Here is a 21,766-nt window from a genome sequence, read left to right on the forward strand (position 1 = left end):
TGTACGCGTCTAGATATATATCTATCAACACACGCACATCTCTAGTTTACGTAATTTAGAAGTACATGTATATTCATGTACCTTCCATCTTGTACGTGCATGTCTCAAATGAATTGGGTCGGTGTGAAGTTTTATAATCAGAAAGAAGATTTCGTTATGTGTGGCAGAGGCAGTTGAAACGAGTGATCAAAGGCCAACAGGAGCAGAATGATGAGTGTTAAGGCTGCGTTCACAAAATATGGTTGGGGGGGGGGGGGGGCTGGAGGAATTCAGGGGGGGGGGATTCGACAATTTTTGGGGAAGTGGAGGGGGGGACTTGAAAATTTTGCTCTACCTGTAGGGGGGGACTTGAAAATTTTTGGGTCCCTTTTGAGTTTGACATTTTCCAATTCCAAGTTTTTGTAGGTAATTCAATGAAAAATGAATAATATTTTTTATGTCATCAAAATGTTGTAATGTTAGTAATAATTTAACAAAATCTAGAATCATTTTGTCACATTTCATGACTTTTATCTTGAAAAAATCTAAACTCTAATTTGTCGTAAAAAACAAACTTGAGCCTCGTAACAGGGCAGAAGCTGCAACTGTTAATGATTTCTGCAATATTTCTATGCAATATAACAACTACAGTTTCTTGCTATCTCCCTACAGCATGCTCAAACACACAATATTTAGTTTGTCGACAAAGCCTGTATATATAAATATAAATATGTATTTTGTGATAATTTAATTGTAGTCCAGACTGACAGTCAGTTGTCAGTGATACAAATGCATGGTACACATACCGGTACATAGGCTGTGATAGCAAGCTGAATACTGGACAATTCAACATGATTTAGGGAGTAGAACAAGAACGCAGTTGTAAAACTGAACAAAAATATTGCCAAAATTATCAAAGTTAATACAGCTACTGCCTATGGGTAGTGTCAGTATCAGATACTACCCTGCTACTGCAGTGTCACTGTCACTGCATACCTGAACAGTGACAGAGACAGCTCTGACTCTGATGTACATGGTAGTTGAAGAGGAGTTTTGGTCAAATAACACTCATGACAGTGAAACTCACTTGTACACAAGATCAGGCCAGAGAGCAACACATGGAAGAAAACATAGAAATGTGAATTCTGGCATATGAGAATAATCAAATATTAAAGAAAAAAGATAGGGTCACCATGCTTGATTTTCTAAATTTTCACACTCTTATTATAAAATGACACATAAGTAAAACTTTGAATAGTAAAGACTAAAAGAAAAAATATGTGACCAAATGGAAATATTTATTTTTTAACCAAATTTGCAATTATCACACCCAAAATTTCAGAGATTAAAACATTTATTTGATGGAATATTTTAACCTTCCGGTATTGTCAATTTTGAGTAGCATCTAATTCATATACGTCTTGTAGTTTTAAAACAATTTTTTGGTAGGTCACTGTGCAATACGGCAATTAGCCAGAATTCACAATTTTCCTACTCTCTCATAATTGCATTTTGTGTGCTCTTCAACAGGAGCAATTGACCTGGCCAGAGTTTGATTAACTCAAGTTGGCTTTTAGACCAATAAATCTAAAAAATTCACTGATGCATTTAAAGAACTTGCCTTGGGAATATGACTATACAAAGTGCTAATACAGGTAGTGTTGAACACCTGTGAGCAGAACGGCGCAATACATATTTATTTTTTCTGCGCTCACATCCTTTACAAATATGCGGGCCTGTGATAGTTTGGGGGGGGGGACTTGAAAAATTTTGACCATATAGAGGGGGGGCATTTGAAAATTTTTTAGGGTACTTAGGGGGGGGATCTAAAAAAAAATAAGATTTCAATCGAGATTCCTCCGGCCCCCCCCCCCCCCCCCAATCGTTATTTGTGAACGCAGCCTAACATGAAGTATCTGTGAGTTCGTCTCTTGTCTGTATGGATGACTGTTTCGGGGGATTTAAAAGCAACAAGCTTTATGGTAAGTACCCCCTCCCCCGGTTATCGTGATTGGACATCAATACAAACTAAAATCAAAATAGAACTGCATGTTCTGGGATGCATTTTTGAATATATATATATATATATATATATATAGAGAGAGAGAGAGAGAGAGAGAGAGAGAGAGAGAGAGAGAGAGAGAGAGAGAGAGAGAGAGAGAGATTCTACAGATAGCTCCCAGTTGTCAGTAGACTTGTGTATTCATCCGATATTATATATATATATATATATATATATATATATATATATATATATATATATATATATATATATATATACACACACACACAAATAACACAGGTACATTTAGGGATGTACATATATAACACTCACTGGCACATTAAGGGATGTACATCTGATATATTTGATTTTATTTGAATGTCAACATAAAGTCTTTTTTATGTACTTGATGAATTTCACGGTGTGGCCCGGAATGTAAATTGCTATACGTGAAAATCAGGTCATATATGAAAGGACACATGCCCTTCCGAATTTCTTGGAAATGAAACTGTCGCCTGGTGACGTCAGCGTGTGTCTCCGATCCCTATTCGTTAAGATAACATCGCAAGTTCAGTTAAATATTCGTCTAGCAAGAATCAGATTTTACCATCCTTGAGAACAGACGGAGCTTGTTCATTTATGTGTGTGGTCGATATCTGTTCCAACACGGTCATCGCTGTCTTCATTCCGATTTGAGCAAACAATTCAAGACAGGGTTATACATTATTTCCTTATCTGGTAGGTTTTGTAGACATTTACTTTCTGTCACTCACATTATCGGTGGCATGTTATTATATTATTCATATCACCTAACCAACCATCACCTAACCCACCAATCTGTCTCTCTACATATCTATCCATCTGTATGTCTGTCCGTCTATCTTTTAGCTTTCTTTCCATAGACACAAAGATACACACAGAAACAGACACACATGTGTACATACACATATTATATACATCTACATTATATATTGACCTCCTTGAGAAGGGAATTTCCCTCATAATCTCGTAAAAAGTGCAACGGAGGTGATATCTCTGACCCAAATTCCACATGATGACGTACCGTCAAAACCCGACATCGACACCCGTGGGTTCACGGTAAGTGAATGACGTCCGTGACCTCGACCTGGTTCCGAAGTTTGACGGTTTGGTTTTGTATCCGAGCAACATCCTTGATTTCCTCAAGTTTTTTCTCGATTTAGCCTGTATATATATATATTTATATATATTGTATACATTTTGTATATATATATATATATATATATATATATATATATATATATATATATATATATATATATATATAACACATCACATCCATGATCCGAGATACCAATTTATATATCATCATCATCGCCGATATCACCAATGATTTAGATACCATCCTAGATGTTAAAGGGAGGCAGTCCTCGGAGCTCTACTCAGAGGTTGCCAAGGATCCCTCATGTAAACACTGTATATAGGGTACATTGGCGATTGATGAAAGTTACAACGGGTTAACAATATATATCGTAAAATTTAAATGTTGCAGCCATGTTGACTCGATGTATCTAGCTATAATGCATGAAATACATTGTTTGTAAACAAGAAAGTAGCATACGCGCAGTTCCAACGACTGCCTCCCTTTAAAACAACCAAATACTCATCTATATTTCATTCTTTTTAATTTTTTTTCAGGAATAGTTATTCCCAATAAGTTAGTATAATTTAATTGATTTTCCAAGACATAGATTGTGTCAGTTGGTCATCAGAATACTTAAGTCGGTTGGGTTTTTCCCTAAAGTTCACTAAGAGAATTTAAGATCCTCTAAAAATATCAACGGCACAAAAAAACAAAAACCCTCTGGAACCCCCAGATCTGTTTCTGCCGATCACAGCGCTTCGTGACTGAGAGCTTTGAAATATTAACCATATCGATCGGAAGTTGGGGTCACATATATGTCACACGGTGATACCATTGTAACCGCATGTGACATACCTACACTCTACCACCTGTATAGAACAATGACCTGGCTGCCAGGTCAAACGCGGTTGACAAAGACTTGAGATATGGCCAGAAACGATAAGAGCGCGGGGAAAAAAATTAATGGCTTTTGCCAATCGATTCAACGCTTCCAGTAAATTATGACACGTGGAATGTTACTGGGCACGTCACAAATTAAATTTGGCAACCGTCACCCCATTGTAAGAGGGGTGTGAACTTTAGGAACCGCGTGATAGGCCAGTAGACACCAACTTATCGGTGTGTCAGCTAGCAACCACTGTATGGTTGTAGCACATTGGAGCAGGGATTCACCAAGGGCAGGCTGACACTGAAAACGAAGCGTTCGAACGCAGGCAAAATAATCCAAACAGGTACGAAAATCTTTTTCTTCTAGGTGAAAAAGGTTCGTTATTCATTATATTTTAACTCTTACTTGGATTGAGAACTATAGCAACATAATATTCGCCGAGATTTAATGAAATTTTCCTGCTCCTGTTTGTGACTGCACAAGGTGCGACTTGAAATGTCAGGAATGTATCTTGTTAATGAAGCTATAGTCTTAAAAGCAGTGTCACACATAGTGTTGCACATCCCCCTTTGCTGTCATAACCTGTTCTGTATATGGAAAACTGCAATGGCAAAACTCAGGAGCGTTGACATAGATACGAGTACTTCATATGAGTTGAGCTTATACTCATTTGCCTTCGAAAGTAAATTTACGAAAAGAAAGTTCCAAAGAATAACTCCGCTCTGGTTGAGTCATTTTTTTTGGAAATTTTCTGAAATTTTCACCTCGTGTTCTTTAAATTCTCTTTGACAAAACGACTTAGTTTGGCAATAAACGTCCTGCATTTTGAATTTTAATCACTTTTAATCACTTTTTCTTTAGTGTCTTTCAACCCTTTCCATTTTAGAAAGAGGATAGATAATGCAAAATATAATAGTCGTTTTCTACATATACTATTGTTTCAAGTGAAATATTAAATTTCAGAAAATAATATCAAGTTTTACACTTAAACTAATTTTCATCATTAATAAAAAAAATTGCGATTTTCTACCCAAAATATGTAGCCTATTCATCGTTCTAGTAAACTATTGTTACCATACTAAAATTTAGATTCTCTGCTTTTTGAAATGTATATTATAATGGGATTTCCTTGTCTCTTTGATGGGAAATACGTCTGTGGAAAAAAAACAGTGGTGGTTAAGTGTAGCTCCACCTTCACATGGAGGGGGAACAACTGTGAGTTTTTGATATTTTCATTATATTTTGCGTTTTGGAACATTTTATTTCATCAGATATGTTGAAATACAGCGTAGTTAAGCTTACCAGCACAGCGCACCGTGTACAACAAGTAATGTCATTGATCGTAAAATTAACGAATTCTATGGCCCGGGATAAAATTCAATACTCAGTGTCAACGATCATAGAGGACGTCACACACATACCGGCAGTGTAGACAAATACTTGAACGTGAAGTCATTTTAAAAGGATGTTCGAAGGTAAACAACAAACTGTAGTTTATAATCGGCACAAAAACAATGGAGAAATGCACATAAAGTTACACTGAGCTTACATGAGTTGGGATTCGGGGAGAGCTCGTTGAATTTTGCTATTCTGCAAAACCTCAACCCCTTTTCATGGAGTCTGGATGAGGTTACACTCAGGTTGCCAAATTATGGGAATAGTTTACACCTAGCGTTTGGAATTTTGTGTTCTGTGTAACCAAAGAATTCCATTAATTCGCTGTAGGGGGCGTCAGTTAATTCTCTTTCATCACGAAGTGCTTATAAATAGCAACCTGTCGATTTTTCTGTCTCCTTCTTGCCGGTACAGTATACAAGGACCATGCGAATATCTAGACATATCGAAAGCTGCTTGTGCCTCTGTGTCTGTCGTATCGACTCCACACTGGCGCCAAGGAGTGCTGAGCAAAACCAAGTCCCTCATGGTTTCGTTGCTCTGCCCTACCGTGACTCGCGCACAATGGACACTATGTCACCGGTTATGACGAGGCAACCAAAATAGGAACGAGGAACTGTCTACAGTTCAGCGAACAGGAATTCTTGCGTAAACTTAGTTTCGATTCGTGATTAGTTCTAGGAAAATTAGATTATCGGTATTATAGCTATGATGATGGATATTTTAAATTTGACTTTTCAAACGTAAATCACTCGGTGAAACGTGTTTTAAACGGCTAAAGATTCTTATAACGAAACAATTTTAATGGCATACAGCAGCAAAAAAAGTGAGAATCATATTTCGATGAAACTTTATTGTCACGTCACTTTCTCTTTGTGTTGTCTGATCCAATCCGTTGGAAAATTTCTGAATTTAAACTGGTCGGGCTAGTGTGGCTATTGCAGAAATTCTTCGAAAGGGCATGAACCCGGTTCTTGCGGCACCCTCACACCTGCCATGGAATTCCATTCACCGTATCACCACATAAATTACTCCGCACACGCCCGTTGCTGGCCACGCCTTGGTTTTCGGCCGCTGTGAGAGGAATGCAGAAATCCGCAATGGTTTTGAAGTGCGACTGTATTCGACGGTTACCGTGACCAGTACCGGGACTGAAAGCTGAATGCTCGATTCATTTTATCGTATTAACACAAGTTGAACTTGTTAGTCGGCGCTTGGATTGGGCTTTTGTCTGTCCGTGCGTCTGTGCTCCCCAAGTCATTAACTCAGACCTGCCAGTAAATATTTCATTCAAACTTTGTACAACTTACAAGGGCAAAATGTTATGAGGCACATACGCATATTGATACTGTAACTTTGTGATATGACCCAATATGGCTGCAAAACGGACAATTTGTTACAGTTTTCTCATTCCAAGAATCATTACGTAACCGGGCATGAACAAATATCATTTTAAGTTTGCATAAGAACAGTGTACTATGCGATACATATGCATGTCAAATTGTGTCACGATACGATCCAATATGGTTGCCAGGCGGTCATGTTACGATTTTATCAATGTTTGGAACCATTACTCGGACATGCACCAACAGATTCCATTAAAAGTTTATACAAGGACTGCGTAATATGATGCAAATAATTATGCAAGTCAACTTGTGTCACGATACAATCCAACATGGCCACTGGGCGGCCATTCTGTTACGATTTTTTCATGACTAGAGCCATTCGGTAGACATGCCTGAGGGCTGATCGATTTCAGTCAATCTTCGTATAAGGACGATGTACTGTGACCTACAAATGCATGTACATTCGTTTTGCGAAATGACCAATGAACAACAGCTCCCCAAACAGTTTATCAAGTGGCGACTATGTCATTACGATGACTGGTTCTGCACGTCACGGGCGAGCGGTTTTTTTTCTCGGTGGATATGCCTTTGTGCGTTATCTAAACCTCAGGGTCCACTTAATTAAGGTAAAGGACGACGAATTCGGACGCGCACACGCTTTAGAACGTTTCTGCGCAGATTTAACTCCAGCCTGCCGCAAATTGGTTATTTTGTAGCGCATGTTTTTAACATCACCTGTCATTGTTGAAATTGCGCTTTTACCTAATTTTTTGACCCAGTGTCTTAGAAATACATGTGACCTATAACCTTGTCATATTTTGACCCCCTAGGAAGCTGGTTTTTATTCAATATGAGCGTAAAATTAACATTTCTCTCCCTTTTATATGGTGCAAATTACCCATTCACCTTGAGATATTGTAAAAAGTAGCGTGGTGACACCCTTTTATTAAAAGTGTAAACTAAATGGTATTATGTAAGGAGTTTATTCGCCATGTTTGGTCAAAATGACACCATTCAAAGCGACAGGAAGAAAGTTCGAAAATTATGTAGTGATATAATTTCGATATTGTCATTTTGTAATCGATACTTATGTCAAAATTTCTTCACAAACATCATGAACACTATACATTCGATAGATATGGATCTTAAGTCTTGGTATTTATTAAAATTAACTCATTTGCTAAGCGTTTTATGATTGCTTTCTTTAGTTTAAGTGAATTATATCATTTTTATGTATTTCTAACGACGCCATTCTAACGTCCGTTTCCATGGAAACAAGCGTGGTGACCCCCATTTTTTATTTCATTTTTGCACTTGCACAACTTCCAAGAATATTTGTGCAAAGTTTCAAGAAAATGACACCACAACTTAATTTTGACGTAATTCGTAGTACTTCACCTTAATAGAGAAGAATGTTGAAGAGTTATGATTTTCAGCAGTATTCCCAGGTCGACCTGTGTATCGTTTAAACTTGAAGACATGTGCAAGGTATAGAAGCACACCAATTGTGTTGTTCCTTATACCACTTCCAAGCTGTCACTTCAACAACAGAACGCCAGTGAAACAAAATTTATCGGTAGTAGGTCAGTACCGATACACAGGGAATGCCTCAGCTGTTGTATTTTTATCTATCGATTGTGCTTATTTATGCCACAACGTTTGTGTCGTTCTAGAAACGTGGCTTGTATCGACTGTTTCTGCATACATACAAACTGTAATAATTGTCGTTGATAATCCGGCAGAAAAAAGTAGACAGTGAATAATGCTGAAAGTGTGCATGGTGCATATTTTTCTATACTCGTGTACATACCAATGGTTAAGAATTTCAGAGCGTACAGTTTAAGCTTTGTGTCGAAAAACGTGTCTATAAAAGTCCACAGATACGTTTCCTTTGGGAGGGCTAAGAATGCAGGATTTACGACAGAAAAATGACCTCAAATTGATGATTACATTGATAAACCATTGATAGAGAGAATGCTCTGTAGTACCCCGTGCCTTTTCACGTGACAACGCTTGGCAAGCTCACCATGCCCTCACCCCACACAGAAGTTGATATCGCAGAAATGTGATGAATTAGTTGATATGTATCTGGTGGGTATATTTATATTGCCAGTATGAGGGAGCAACTTTAATTTTGGATAACCATATTACAACAACAGTACGACTGCCCTCTCCCTCATCAGGTGCACCTGAAACTTTCTGACGTCGTTACAACCAGCTGTTCGTCCATGAGATGTGAATACGACAGATGTTTCAGACGGATCGGGCAAGACTCGTTCCCTCTTAAATTAATTCGACAGCTAGCCGAAGACAAGTGTAAAAAGGTTGTTCAAATGTGATTAGCTAAACAGGTTGCAGTTGTTTGAATGGAGCAAGCTAGGACAGTAGAGGACGTTGATTGGTTAGCTAACCTGTCGATGTTGAGAAATTGTATTAGAGGTGTTTTGCAAATACGCTATTCTACCTTTTTTTAAAATATAGACTGTGAAGAAAAAATGGATACTGACCGTCACAGTTACCCTGCAACGATTTGAAAATTTCCCCTCCGGTCTACCATTTTCCCATCCCCCACTTCCCATCAGGAAAACTCACCACCACCGTGAATCCCCTATCTCGTTCAAAGTTACCAATTACATGCCCAATTAATAAGTTCTCAAACACCCTCTCAACTTTACAAAAACTTCCAAATGCCCTCTAAGTGCAACTACGTATTGCTTTTTCCCTGAACAAGCTTGTTTACAAGTTCCGAGTTATCCGCCCAGCATATGAATGAAACTTCCCGTATGCTAGTGAGAACAAAATATCCGCCCATCCTGCAAGAAATCGCGTTCATGATCTCTTTTTTCAAAGAGCAGCTTCGTAGGCTGCCCTGAATGATGATGTGTGAATTTTCTATTATACCCTTTACTAACTTTCTACGCCGCATACATTTGGAATTGGCTTCATGAACTCTAGTTTCGACAAGCTGGTTGGCAGGAAAATCCTCACTGAGTAGAGCTCCATGGTGGATACAAGGGCCTAGCTTGGAACCTTGAGCTTTTCACGGCCGAAGGCCCTTGGCGGCGTAAGGCCGCACACTCGTCCTCTTCACCGCACCGACTTTCATATATAACTCTGGGAAGTGGACTTTTACATTCCACTTTGATGGCGGTTATTTTCAAACCGATAGAAACGACTCATCGTCGACGCAGTCGAGTACCCTAATAAACCCATAGGAATGTGACGGACTCTTTTTACGGCCGAGTCGTTTCATTCAATGCCCTCGAAACCGTATACTTCAACTATCTTTCGATAACCGTTTACAGGATTTCAAATTCAAGATCCTTATGATAAAGTACACCTCGAAAATAAAAGACTTAAACTTCTGCACAAACTTTCTTTAGGAATCTTTAAACCTTTCTCTTTAAAAATCGAGAATAAATATCGGGGGTCACCGAGCAAATTTTGGTACTACAAAAACAAATATTCAAAGATTTACCGATATTTCAAATTCAAAATGGCCGCAATCCCTGTGTTAACTCTATGGAGGAAAATAAAATTTTTGAATTTCGAAAAACTAAGGTGGTGAAAAGGTTTCTCACACCAAGAGCTTTAAAATGAACCCCCACAAGTGGTATAGCAGAAAAGAATTGTAAAAGTTTTAGAGTCAGAATATCTGTGCCCGAGGCGCGTTCTAATTTAAGACAGAGAAACTAGAACAAGTGCCAGCTTTACCACTAAAGTGTTGCCAAGAGAGACTGTATATTTTAAATATTTCGGCACAGAATTTCACCGTGCGAGAAGTTTATCATTGCTCACTGCTTTCGGAGACTCACCACAGTCGCCTTATCAATTTCTGGTTGGAATTGAGCCACTTGCACATCATTTCTATGAGGCATTTGGTGACCTTTGACCTAAAATAAATTAGGGCACTCTTAGTAGAGATGATAAAACAATCCAAGGCAGGAACCATTATTTGGACCAAGTTACAGTAGCCCAGGAGCAGAGTCCGAAGCATTCGAGGGTATATTCGTACCTGGCACGCGTTTCATAAAAAAAACCCATAACATTTTCAAGGTTGCATTCGACAAATACCAGGACAGGGGTCGTGGCACAATTGTAGAATGGCCTCATTTTTTCGATTGAACGTTTTCCCGAAGAAAAATGACAAACAGCATGTACTGGGTTTTACAAGTTTAAATGTATATGATGGTATATGGGTTTGCGAGCCTTGCGTCCAAGAGCACTGAGTGACAGTGATTCTAAGTTGGATAGTGTTTTTAGCTATCAGACATCGATTTTCTAAGTGGAAGCATATACCTGCCACTGAATATGGTCTAAGGAAGACTGTTACACAGTGTACCATCGGATTTTTACGCACCAGTTCAGTTTGTCAGCAAAGAAGACAAGGTATCTCTAAGACAGATTTTTTTCACTCTTTAAATTTTTCAAGTCTCCCCTGGTCTTCAGGTTAGATAGACTCATTTTGAAACTTTCAAAGGAAATTAAGCTTTCACTGCCATGTTTCTGTGAAAAGTGTTTAGAGAGAGAGAGAGAGAGAGAGAGAGAGAGAGAGAGAGAGAGAGAGAGAGAGAGAGAGAGAGAGATTTCATCAATTATTTAATATAGACTCATCGTGGAAGAAAATGACCCTTCCTGCTAACAGCAACCAGTAGAGCACTGACTCGAAGTAACTGAACCGATAGTTAAATCGGTCGAATGTTGTAAAGCTAAAGATAGATCTAATTTGTAAGATAACAATCATGTTTCGTTCATATACACTTGCCTAACAATAATGAAAGTCCTTGTACTCGGTTCAAGTGACGATCATTTTTGGTAACAATAAAACGTAGAAAGAGAAATAATAATCTTAAAATTCAGGTTTTTTTCCACATTTATCATTTTTTCCGTTTGCTGATTTCAACTGTCCTTACTCTGTTTTTGAGAATGTGAACGAGGTAAAGGGTTACGCGATATACTCCAATATTTTCTGAAAATGATATGTCCCTTTAGAGTACTGCTTACTTTTCGGCAGAAACAGAATTTTAAAAAATTCTACACGTTACACTTACAGCAGGCTGCATCTCTTTTGAGGGATACCGTTTGCCGGTACTGACCTTTGACCGACAAGTTTATCCGGCTCGCAGGATTCACACACATATGACTTCCAGGGCATCGCCTGTACTTTGTAACATCTAAACAACATGGATCATCAGATCTTAGATCACGTCATGTTATCAATGGATGACCTCTTTTGCTGCCATATGCCGTACTTTGTAATCATTCTCTCATTCATTCTTTGTTTTTCAAGGGGTGGGAAATGTGTGTCAAGATTTATAACAATTGTGTCAAAGCTTATCTGATAATTACTGTCAAATGGCACGCGTGTCAGTGATAAAAGTAATTAATATTACTGAAGTGCGGCTTGCCTTCTCTTTGCACGTTGAAAGCCAGATATATAGATCACAGAGGCACTTATATGAACAGTGTCCATTTGGTGATTGACAGCTCGAGTTTTCACACTGTGGGTTGTGTATGATGTCTGAGCTTGCAGACTTCGTACAGTTGGGCAATTTTGAAGGTGGGTTTTTATCATTGATATTTCTGATTTTAGCCTTGTACAGTTGATATAGGAAAGTTTGTAGAAACATAGCATCGTCCCCTATTTATGATACCGTAGCACAGTCTACGGTCCCTGTCCTGCAGACTCATTACGTACACCCCTATAGTCTTATAGGTCATTTTACCTACATTTTGACATATGCAGCAAGCTGACTTATCGAATAAAAAGACAATCCATCATACTTCTGTAAACAGAAGTGTAATATTAGGTTGTTGAAATCATAAAAGAGAGCAAAATCAAAGCGATCACCGTTTCGAAAGAGAGAAAATATGACAATTTGTGATGTATCGTGTGACTCCATATATTCTTGTAAATTGAATTGTTTGAAGTTTGAACCGTCTCTCTGTTTTAATCTAACGCCTTTGTTCTTTGTTTTCAGTTTGCTTAAAGTTCAAATTATATTTGTTGTTTTGTGTTCAAACACAATGCACTCCCATCAATCTCATTCGGTAGGAAAACAGTTGTATTTATTATATCGTTCTTCTGTCTCCGTACCCGAACTTGTCAGATTGTGTTGTTGCGATTATTACCAGCCATGCCCTTAAGCATGATATGTGTTTTGGCATTTTGGTTTATAACCACGTCAAATTTTCGATATCTCCCCCGTCAGATTCTTGGTAAATTTAACTCAAAGTGCAGTTCAAAGTTTGGCTTGAATACAAAACACATTGCATTGTTGTTATTAAAATAGTCATCGTACCACCTTTGTAAACAAAAGATTGTAAACTTGAAAAGTAATCTCACGTACACACTGCTGCATAGGGTCACCATGACATGTAAAGACAGTTTTGTTCTCAACCAACATATCTGTAATGACGTCACTAAAATCACGACCATGGCTGCTCTAATGGGCAGCACCCCGGACGGACTGAGCTGACAGAATGCGATTCTTCGCTCGTGGGTATCACAATGATCAGCAGTCCAACACCGTCACAACGACAATGATGGTTTTCTTGTGTACGATAACTTGGTTGCCCCAGGAAGGAGTTGGCGCCATATGGGCAGTAATCCATAGAGCAGTATATTTTTCCAGGTTTATCGATAAAAATATTTGAAACAGGAATTATAACGGTTGAATATCTACAGCACACTTTCACAGGAACATGTTGGTTCCGCAGAGAAGACATTTTCGTTGACGAATATCACCAAAAAGGAATGTTATAAGAGATTTGCAAGCAGGTAACTTATTTGCCATCAGCAAGATGGAAATAAACTAGGTCAAAGAGATACGCTGAATTGGTCACTTTTTGTCAACATATGTTTACGCTTCTAACTAGAGTTTTATATACGATTCCACAAATGATTGGTAAAAGGCCAAATGCAAAAATAGAAGCGCATTTTATTATTTGTTGACAAACCCATAATTAAGGCTCTGCGTACGTAAAACAAAATTGGCCTTGGGAATCGTGCTAGTTCGTATCATTTAACTTGTCAACATCTACAGGCACGTGATATATAATTGTATCAGTTCTCATGAAGCGATAGTGACGTCGTGCCAAGGGGTACATGCACTCCACGTCATTGACTTGATTGGGGTACGACCAACGCGGCACAGTAGAAGTGAAGGCCGTGTCGACGTGAACTTTTGACCCGCTCAAATCACCTGAGAACACTTTAAGTAATGTTCAAGCCCCGTTCGCGAAACTGAGTCCAGGCTGTGCTGCTATTTCCCATCTGTGTTTGTATCATGGGATATTCCGTGCCATGTCTTGCGAATCCTGAAGATAGATAAGCTTAAACATTATGGTACCAAAATGGCATGATTCATCGTCAACCAATAACTGTAATTTCATTAATTTCACTCAGCTCACAAACGGATGCAAGCAAAATGCTAGTTATTTTCTCGAGAGACATGTTAGTGTGACCGTTTCGGTCTAAGGCTTGCTAAATGGAGCTGGTGGGAAGAAAGACAACAATTGTAAGAAGAGCTTTTCATGGATGTGGCAACAAACAAACAAACAGATAATACTGCACAAATAACAAATAAAAAATTTCATGGCAGTTGTCGTACTGACCATATCCAACCAAGTTTTTTTTTTTTCAATTTTAAGTAAGCTTTCTTTGTCGCCTTCGCCTTTTGGGCCGTAAGTGACACCGTCGTAGTTGACGAAACATATATTTTTCCTGATGTACACTTACTCAAAGGTTAATACTAAATATGTGAATGAACTCGCATCGCTAATTCACAGTTTAACCCGTAGCCGATACGAGGGTTCTGGAATTTTCATTTTGACCTGCAGTTTACAACGACGCAGGAAACGGTAACTTCACATCTGCATAAGTATACGATATTTGTTCAATTTATGATTTTCTGTGAACATCATAAAATGCGTGCCCTCCTTCAAACTGTGTGTTTTCCATTCTTCAACCACAGTTATCCGATAGTTTCCGAGTTTCTGGGGAAAAAACTTCCCTTTCCACAATTCGAATCTACAAGAATAGCAAAATCATGATCATTTTGTGATTCCAGGTAATAAATAATTCTTGGTTATTCAGTTCGGAATACGGTCTCCGTTGCGCATGTTCAACAGCACCAAAGAAGAGGGGAGTTATGTTCGTACAACGAGCAAGGTCATATATGTTGTAGACTTTCGACCGGACAAAGTTCAACCAGAGTCCACATCGAATGCATTGCATAATTTTTTTGACGGAGCATTGAGCCTGTCATTTGACCTCGCTTTCAACAAAAGCATTCCGTGCCGATTACTCCGGTTGAGTATCGACCATCAACAGCGTAGCGAGTGGTTGACCGACCACCTGCAGACCAAGGTACCATATCACCATGGTGATTGCTTGTTGCCAAACAAACCATATGTGTTGGATTGGCTGCAGCGATCATGTGACTTAACATTATAAATAGTCCAATCAGGATCCACAACTACAATCGTCATTGACAGTTTGTCCGTGCAAAACAGGTATGTTTTCCACCACTGCAGACTTTTTAGTCAGATTCCTTTTTGTTGCCGAGTCATATTTTCCGACTGGATATTAATGTGCGACACACCCGCGAATGCACAATCTTTCCACCACTTATTTTCTTTAGGAAAACATCTTATTGTATAAGAAGCATATTCTTCGCAGCTATTGTCAAGTCATGAAGTGTGCGCACTTTATTTTGAAAGTGTATGTAGTGCTTTTTCTCCTTTGTGACTACAAAACACAACACATCCAAAGAAACGAGCGTCATAGCTTCGTCTAAAGCGTCACTTCTTCTGCGCAACTACTATTGATCAAAATATTCTCAAATTTCCCCCTTTAATACTGGCACATTTTAGGAGCGTTTCTACTTCGCTCAAATCAGAGCGAGCATAAAGATTTTTTCGAGCAAAAGCTGTTCGCGAAATGGGATTCAGCTGTTTTCAGGGAACTGCTCATTTTGGGGGGGGGGGGTGCAAATTATGGGGCATATAGACAGGGCGGATGGGAGCTTTTGTCGCGGGAAGAGGTCGTATAGGGAAGTTCTCTAAGTGGAGAGGGAACATCGGTTGTCAGGGCGAAATCTTAAAATCGTCCCGGGAAGGCAATTGCTTTCATCTCTAAATTCAATTTTCTTCAAAACACCTCAATACAGCATATTTACCTGTCAAAACAAAATATACAGTTGTTCGAAATAGGATGGTTGGCCGACCTGTCATTTATATGTAAGCATTATGCGTGTCCGTGCTATGTACAATAGTTATTTTATCAGAGACGGGACCTTTCTCAAATGGTAGATGATAATAAGAAAACAGCATAACAAAGACAGGACAATCCTGAAAAGTCACGGTGGCCACGCTGACGTCACGCTGACGTCATTTAGATGTAGGTGGAATTAAACACGATGCCTTGAGTGGCCTTATGATAGCTGCCTGCAGGCCATCAAAAAGTGGGGTGACGACCCTAGAATGACTGATGTGGAATTTAAGCAACGTCATCGTCTCAGGCGTACTTTGCTAGCCTGCTCTCAGAGCCGCAGAAGATGCGAAAAACAGACACTCGACGAGTGATACGGCTAACCATCGGTATAAGAGAAAGAACGTTTCCCCATATGATCGACGCGCTGCACAGCTAGTTACGCTTTGCAGCCACGAGCAATGATCAATCGTGACTTGTTATCAGGCGGGTTACAAAATTCAGAGACCGAGTTGCATGAGATAAGCAGGTCAATAAAAAACCAAACAAACAAACAAACAAATCGATTGATGAGCATCTTACTCGAAGTAAAACAGAATCGCAAAATATCGAGATATTTTTAAAGGGAACACAGTCACCTCTATTGAAAGATGACTTGTCCCATTTTGTCATGATTTTTTCGTTGTGCGATTTTCTGTTTGATTTCAAGCATCAGATTGACCTCCTATATCAAAGATACTCCCCTGGCCGGCAATCACTTGTTCCATTGAAGCAATCGGTAATGTGAATGATGGCCAATATATACCAGTGGTGCGTAACAAACATATCTTTATCTGTAACCTAGGGAGGACATTATCTTATCTTATCTTCACACAATACTCTCCCAGGGCAGCGCATTGGCAAGGACGATGGTCAATGTTGGCACCTTGGGAACAAGGGTCATGTAAAGGACAAGCGTGAAGTTCTTGGTCGACCTTTCGTAGGTCTTTAATAGTACAGTAGTTCCCATTGTTAGTGAAGTAGGGGTCGTTTTGGCGTTGTAAGGGAGTGATAAATGGGCTTTAACGGTGAAATTTGCCAAACATTAAAAAAAAAGAGCTTTACAGTTTGATGTATGAAAAGGGGATTTCCAAAAAGGTTTTCTTCGGAGAAACTCGTATTGTACTTTTCGAAATTCTCGGGAATGACGTTCAATGTAAATAGCACTTCTCGGCTAATATGTGTTTGGAAAATTTGGAGATTTCAATCAGCTGGTGAAGTCGTGACAGAGCCTCTCATGATGATGATGAAACTCGTCGGCATAAATATATCATTACTCGGTTCAAAAATGTCTTTTAGTCCGGCCTTACAAATTTTAAATTCTCCCGTAAAATGAGACAGTCTCGTACGGTTTTATTTTCTTGTCAGGCTGCATCGGCAATCTGAACATCTGGCGTCGCATTGGGTGTCAGGTCGTGTAGAACCAAACAAAAAATACCACAAAAGAGATGAAATACCAAAGATGTACTGTCCTTTTAGCCCTCTGAAGGAAGGTTTTGGCAGCCCGTGTTTTCATAGATACCGTGTACTGGACTGAATAAATTCTTCTTGCAGTTCCTTTGAACAGAATATTAAATTTAGCTGCTGCCGTTTGTAAACTTCGCCAATACTCAATTCATCAAGGAACCTCTTCCTATAGTTCATGAAAACACACATTTTCAACATTAAGCTGCATAGGCCTTAATGCCTCCTTTTACATGTTGAAGGTCCCTTTCAAATGTCTTTGTATTTATAAGCCGATGCTTCCTTCCATCCAGTATACATATCTAGCTCTGCACTCATTTCCAGCGTTCAACGACTTGCGATGATGTTGTGTCGCAAAAAAGCGCTGTGTTTACCGGAGGCGCGGAATCTATTAAATTTCCTACCATGCGTCATCGTTTGATGTACAGACTTTGAAAATCATCCCCCTTCTATCTCTCATCCCTGCTTACCTAAGACTTATATCGTTCTCCTTTGTCGTGGCGAGATCTAATCTTCTCTAAATGACGTCAGGCGGTTCTCCTGTGATGAATGCCTGTGTAATCAGGGGTCATGCCGAGGACACGCTTTGATGGGCTTGTCAGTAGCCGGCGGCGTTGAAAGACGGCGATGCCGGTGCAGTTTACCCCACATATTCACCTATTCTTGTTTTGTGAGAACAGAAAGCCTCCTCAGTTTCGGAAGCGTCTCAGACAAAGGCAAAACCCGTATTCTTACGAATTACAATGCTCTTTTGTGTTTCTTCAGCGAGGTTTTTAATTTACATTGCAAAAAGCAGCCGTCAACGTATCAGCTTTCTGAACGTGAACTAAAACTTGGTTTCGTGCAGGAATATTCAAAACCGTATCCGCTGCTCTTTACTACAAATAACGTTTTCATTGACCCATATAGTGAATCGGGCTGCTTTCCATGCAATGTCATGAATGGTGGGAGTTCTTGCATCCCCCAGGTCATATCAACCGCCTTGGCAAGATGTCGCTACAAGGTGAACTTTGCATGAACTCTGCGAGTGACGTAGCGATCTACGTAGCGTGCAGATCGCTTGCCACCTGTCATCGCAGACGAAGTCGAGCAAACACTGAGCTATTACGCTTTCAGGGCCGTGGCATGACCGAATTGCCAAGGAAGCACGGAGGGGGGGGGGCAGAACATAGCTCAGCTAGGATTTGGGTAATTTACATAAATTTACATATGACGTTATGGAAAATTCCAGGGGATGGGGCAGCTGCCCCCTGCTTTTGCCACAGGCTACCCTGGTCTTAACGTAAATATACGGCGGGTCACGGGTGGGCGGCCGTTCATCGATCAATCTTGAAAACCTGTAAACATTAGCAACCAAAGAACAAACAAACCCCAAACAAACAAATTTGAACCAAAACCAAGAACTTAATCGATAATGTCACCGCTACAGAGTCCCCAAATTATGAACCTACATTTGAAATGAAAACTGAAAAAAACCCCGAAAATACTGCACTCAAGAATTAGAGTAAATGCAACAGGGACAATGCTATAACTTTCAATGACATTTTCATCAATTTCGCTCAGATAGCCAAAAAAATACTGGGAAATACATCGAAAGCTACCGTAAACGGTGCTTTAAAGAGGCACTCCCACTGGTAACATTTTCGATACACATTTTTTTAATGCCAACGGTCGATATTTGACGTGGCGACTCCGCGCGGATCGCGAGATATCGATAAAAACATGTCATTTCCCGAGCGTATTTTTCACATCCCGAAGTTTTACGATCGTTTCTGGTTATGACCCGAAATCCCCCGAAATTGTGTTGTTGTGCTGATTGACGATATTCTAAGGAGTCCAAAAACGTTCGAATGACGCAATTAATTTACCTCCTACTGCGATGACTTTATATACATCATTATCAATGCCTTTACCTCTGGTAATTCTTTTTTAAAACTTCTCCTTAGTTTTTGTCGTTTTCATTATTCTCAATCAGTTGTATTAAATTTTCAAACGATACCACATAGATATCAGTTTTTACGTGTAAAATATTAGTTGCCTCTGATGACTACATTTTGTCGTCTGCTACACAGTTACGCGTGGTTCGATACATAGCGGCCGCTGCGTGTGGTATGCGCGCATACCACGCGGCAGCCATGCACTATGCATACTATGTATCAACCGCACCTATCTGTGCTAGTCACCAATGCGAATTCTGGTGGAATCAGCAAACTTTGTTTTTCGTTTTTTATGCCGAGTCAGTAGGACTCGGCTTTCTCCCATGGGACATGACCGCTCACCGACGCAAGTGGTACTGCTGTGGCGTACATCAGCGTCAGCGTAGACTCGTACTCCATAGCTTAGTTGACAATGGCCCCAGGGCCGAACGTTCTATGTTCGGAAGCTGAATTCAGGTGGGCCACCGGAATTCAAACTTTAACTTTTTTGAGGACATGTTTTTATCGATATCTCGCGATCCGCGCGCAGTCGCCATGTCAAATATCGACCGTTGGCATTAAAAAAATGTGTTTTAAAAATGTTACCAAGTGGGAGTGCCTCTTTAAGTCGCTATTTTGAACGATTTTACGTCTTGAAAACAAATGAAAACAATTCCCGATAGTCATGATAAATAAGAACTCTAATGAGTAATCGATAATTGATACACAGGGGGTATATCATAATATTAAGTCAAGGTTTGTAGTCTGATACAGCGGTCGTCATGTTATTAGCGTACACTTCTGCTTGACAAAAGAAATTTCATGTCATTATGTTAAATCTGTAAGCGATATTGATAGTTTATTTATAAATCATTCCCCAATGCTTTCTTCGTCTTATCTTCGAATCGAGGTGACACGGTCATTGCGTCTCGAGAGAAAGATATTAAGGAGTAATATTAATCACATGAACGTGTCAAAATAAAGTTATTTTATTGCAAACTAAATTAAGTTTACTTGTACGATTTCGTGTTTTAACTTCTGAATTGCATTTGTAATGATGTACATGGTGCTGTGGGCGTGTTGTCATTCATGTGAAGTGTTGATTGCGCGCAAGACACGGCGTGCTCAAGTCCAAGGCGATGCAATCACTCGGTAAACACATATCTCCAGCTATATGTCATACACAATTGTAAAGACAGTATTAGTCAAGAAGTTCGCTCCAAGCCAAGTTACGCTATCATTAAACTTTCTAGGACATGAATAATTTTAATAATCTGTATATCGCATGGACACTGATGCATTGTTCCGGCGGGCGCTCATCCAGATATTTTCGTTGCCCGGTTTGTTTAAACTATGAACATGTTCATGCCACATCAACTTCGTGGGCAGATTCTTTGTCTTTCAGCAAATTGGCAATCTTTGCACGATTTTCAAAGGAGGTAAAGAACTGAAATCATGTAAACAGTCAATGTCAACGAGCACTAATGTGAGAACCAGCGATGAGGACAACCGATTCAACTTATTAGTCCAGGTGTTGTACTAATAATGGCTGTTGTAAACTTGGAAGCAGTTGGATCGGGTCTGAGACATACGAACCTCGGCATGCGCACGGGAGATAAAACTAAAACACAAGGACTCATACTTTTGAGAGGAAAATGACCTTGTTAGATCATTAATAATTTTGATTGGCTTTCTACGAAATCTTCAGCTTAGACGTAGATTTTCATTGCCTTAATGCTAAACTTGTTTATGTGACCGTGCCCCGGTGGTAAATAGCGAAGATCGATGCACAAAAGTTAGACGCGGGTTGTCGTGACGTATATAGAACGACTGTGCATGTGATAATATACATCGGTATGTATCAAGATGCCTAAAATAAAATAACGTACTTCTTTAACGTTGAAGCGATAATGTACAAAGTCAGCTATTGTATTTTCTCATCGCAAGACCGCCTTTGATTCGCATTAATGGATGGTTGCATGAACTTTACATCTGCCATGGTATGAATCCAGTCAATTTGTGATTAAACACCACGTCACAGCCGACCATATTCACATAATTCCATTCGTATGTACCATTGTGACTTATTAGAAGCAAAAATCTACTTTTTTATTCTCACAGAATAGTAAAATGTAGAATTTCAAATACAGCGACCACCTGAAATATCAGGCTGTACTCGTAGAATGGCGACAATGGCTTCTCGTTCGATACCAATATACAGAGAAGGAAAGACACAGGTTAAACTGGCCTTGCTGACCTGGGAAAAGATCAAACAAAAGTGTGAGCAAAGTTCATTTCAGGACAGTTTCACATAATAGCCGTTCCGATTTTACTTAGTATTATACGTATTGCGCTTTCAGACGACTATATTTGTGACGAGCTGGCTATAACTACGGCGC

At 39.4% G+C, this 21,766-nt stretch overlaps 1 protein-coding gene across 3 annotated transcripts in view; it reads left to right on the forward strand.

Annotated features, from left to right (window-relative positions):
* Positions 1 to 4,008: 4,008 nt before the first annotated feature.
* The window catches only part of LOC139120016 (cytochrome P450 26B1-like), a 33,921-nt gene continuing 16,163 nt past the window's right edge, over positions 4,009 to 21,766 (forward strand). The window contains exon 1 of one of the 3 annotated variants that reach the window (XM_070684016.1): positions 4,009 to 4,336. The gene's annotated coding sequence lies outside the window, so the exon portion shown is untranslated. Of the gene's footprint in view, positions 4,337 to 12,189; positions 12,295 to 14,856; positions 15,252 to 21,766 lie in introns of those variants that run through there. The other 2 variants (XM_070684017.1, XM_070684015.1) reach the window with 2 other exon arrangements.

Source organism: Ptychodera flava, chromosome 20 (genome assembly GCF_041260155.1).
Source record: "Ptychodera flava strain L36383 chromosome 20, AS_Pfla_20210202, whole genome shotgun sequence".
Classification (NCBI taxonomy): Eukaryota; Metazoa; Hemichordata; class Enteropneusta; family Ptychoderidae; genus Ptychodera; species Ptychodera flava.